At 43.0% G+C, this 3,343-nt stretch overlaps 1 pseudogene; it reads right to left on the bottom strand.

Annotated features, from left to right (window-relative positions):
- Positions 1-833: 833 nt before the first annotated feature.
- On the bottom strand, positions 834-2,205 carry LOC116465645 (serine/threonine-protein kinase 24-like; annotated as a pseudogene).
- Positions 2,206-3,343: the final 1,138 nt, after the last annotated feature.

The raw sequence follows: 3,343 nt of genomic DNA, 5'->3' as shown, positions 1-3,343 counted from the left end.
ATTAGCCAGATGTGGTGGTGCATGCCTGTAATCCCAGCTACTCAGGAGGCTGAGGCAGGAAAATCACTTGAATTCAGGAGGCAGAGGTTGCAGTGAGCTGAGATCATGCTGCTGCACTCCAGCCTGGGCCACAGAGTGAAAATAAAAATAAAACTGCATTCCCCACCCTCCTTCCAGAAATCTCTATATCCCTTTCCCACTTTGCTTTCCTCTATGGCTTTTTTTCACCTTCTAATATGTTATATGCTTTATCTTTTTGTTTGTTTGTTTATTGTCTGTCTACATCCAGTAGAACATGATTTCTAAAAATTGGTTAGTTAATTAATTTTAATTTTATGAACCAAAACGAAATAGAAACACAAAAACCCCAAAACTGTTAGAGACTTTTCTTTACATTTTTTTTTTTTGGCCTGTCGAATATTTACTCCACTGACATTACCTACAGAAGCACTTGGCCAGTTTGTACACAGTGATTCCTTATGCACGCCGAAAGGGTCTCCGCAAAAATGACACGATATACAAATCTGTACACCCATCCTCCAGAGCGATTCTCCAGCTCCCAGAGGGAGTTATCAACTTAAAGCAGGATATTTGATGTTTCATGTCTTTAGTTGCCTTATCATGATCCCAAATATACATTTCAGGGTTTGTTTTAGTTTTTAAAGACACTTTCCTTGAATATGTGCACTATGGTTAAAATTAAAAACAAAAGTAATAAAATAAAATGATTGCTGGAAGGAGCTGACCCTCCCCACCCATCTGGGAGACTTCATCTGGCTGTGGCACAGCGAGGACTGTGTGTGTCCCCGGACAGGCGCCCGGCATTGGGGTGGCCCCCGGTGGCGCACCTCTTCAGTGGAGTCAGCGAAGGCTCTCATTGACTTTTAAAAAGGAGGAGGATGAAGAAGAAAAAAAGGAAAAACAAAACCCCAAATGCCAAAGGAATTTCAGTGGGATGAAGTTTCTCCACCACTTGGAGAATATCTGTGGAGCCGCTGCACTAGCCGGGCCACCATGGTGTCGGAGATGCCGGGGCACACCTCCTCCACCGGGTAGATGGCCCCTCGCAGCTCTTCAGTGGACCCCAAGTTCCCTCCGCACTCCTGGTTCTTCTTCAACTCTGCAAACAGAGGGAAAATAATTGTAGATAAACACTGAGAAAAAGCCCTCTTTGGGATGTCTTTCATCTTATTTCTGTCTACATCTGATGGCCGAAGAGCTCCATTCTCAAGATTCTTGGGATCTTTTTCTAGGATTGTGAAGATCCAGTCCCCAGAATCGCTGCCCCACTGAGGCTTGGCCATCTGTTTCCGAGTTGGAATCCTCGGAGCTCGAGTCTTCGTGGCTCTGCCTTGCCTTCCATCTCTTATACCTGTCTATGAGCTCGGTCAAGTAGGGAAGTTTTCTTTGCTTTGCGTAGTATAAACTTGTGCTTCAATAACTCCTTAGCAGTGGGTCTAAAGCTCGGCTCTTCATTCAAACAGGCTTCCACATACTCCTTGAGGGGTTTACTGTAGTTTTCTTCCAACGTTGGTGGGTTGTTCTTTGGAATGAGGAATAAAACTTTCATGGGATGCAGCTTGGAATGAGGTGGTTCCCCTTTTGCAAGTTAAATAGTTGTTATGCCCAGGGAACAGATGTCTGCCTTCGAGTCACAGGCCGACTGTTTGATGACCTCGGGTGCTATCCAGAACGGTGTGCCCATGAAAGTGTTCCTTTTGGTCTAGGTGTCTGTCAGCTGGCTGGCCATGCCAAAGTCCGCCAGCTTCACCTCGTAGTGCTCAGACAGCAGGACGTTGGCCGCTTTAACGTCTCTATGGATTTTCTTCCCCGAATGGAGGTAATCAAGTCCTTTCAGTATTTCTCTTAATATAGTAGTGATCTGGGTTTCATCTAACGGGCCAGGTTCTAACAGATCTAGTGCGGAGCCTCCATCAGGATATTCCATTATTATCCATACTTTTGTATCCTTCATACATCCTTCATGTATCCATAATATTTGGTTACGTATGGACTGCCACACTGACTCAACACTGTAATTTCTTGTTGAATGTCCTCTATCTCATCTTCAGCTTCTTCCAGATCGATGATTTTTATGGCAACCACTTTCTGAATCTGACTGTCAATGCCTCTGAACACCTCGCCAAAGGAGCCCTTCCCAATGTTCTCTAGTTTTGTAAAAAGCCTTTGTGGCTCTCTGTTTGGCTGTTATTGGTGTATAAGAATGCTTGTGATTTTTGCACATTGATTTTGTATCCTGACACTTTGCTGAAGTTGCTTATCAGCTTAAGGAGATTTGGGGCTGAGACCATGGGGTTTTCTAGATATACAATCATGTCATCTGCAAACAGGGACAATTTGACTTCCTCTTTTTCTAATTGAATACCCTTTATTTCTTTCTCCTGCCTGATTGCCCTGGCCAGAACTTCCAGCACTATGTTGAATAGGAGTGGTGAGAGAGGGCATCCCTGTCTTGTGCCAGTTTTCAAAGGGAATGCTTCCAGTTTTTGCCCATTCAGTATGATATTGGCTGTGGGTTTGTCATACATAGCTCTTATTATTTTGAGATACGTCCCATCAATACCTAATTTATTGAGAGTTTTTAGCATGAAGGGTTGTTGAATTTTGTCAAAGGCCTTTTCTGCATGTATTGAGATAATCATGTGGTTTTTGTCGTTGGTTCTGTTTATATGCTGGATTACATTTATTGATTTGTGGATGTTGAGCCAGCCTTGCATTCCAGGGATGAAGCCCACTTAATCAGGGTGGATAAGCTTTTTGATGTGCTGCTGGATTCAGTTTGCCAGTATTTTATTGAGGATTTTTGCATTGATGTTCATCAGGGATATTGTTCTAAAACTCTCTTTTTTTTGTTGTGTCTCTGCCAGCCTTTGGTATCAGGATGATGCTGGCCTCATAAAATGAGTTAGGGAGGATTCCCTCTTTTTATGTTGATTGGAGTAGTTTCAGAAGGAACGATACCGGCTCCTCCTTGTACCTCTGGTAGAATTCGGCTGTGAATCTGTCTGGTCCTGGACTCTTTTTGGTTGGTAAACTATTAATTATTGCCTCAATTTCAGGGCCTGTTATTGGTCTATTCAGAGATTCAACTTCTTCCTGGTTTAGTCTTCGGAGAGTGTATGTGTCAAGGAATTTATCCATTTCTTCCAATCATGAGTGAACTCCCATTCACAATTGCTTCAAAGAGAATAAAATACCTAGGAATCCAACTTACAGGGGATGTGAAGGACTTCTTCAAGGAGAACTACAAACCACTGTTCAATGAAATAAAAGAGGATACAAACAAATGGAAGAACATTCCACGCTCATGGGTAGGAAGAAT

The sequence above is a fragment of the Hylobates moloch genome, unplaced genomic scaffold (assembly GCF_009828535.3).
Source record: "Hylobates moloch isolate HMO894 unplaced genomic scaffold, HMol_V3 SCAFFOLD_7574, whole genome shotgun sequence".
Classification (NCBI taxonomy): Eukaryota; Metazoa; Chordata; class Mammalia; order Primates; family Hylobatidae; genus Hylobates; species Hylobates moloch.
This window is presented reverse-complemented; position numbering and strand designations above follow the sequence as displayed.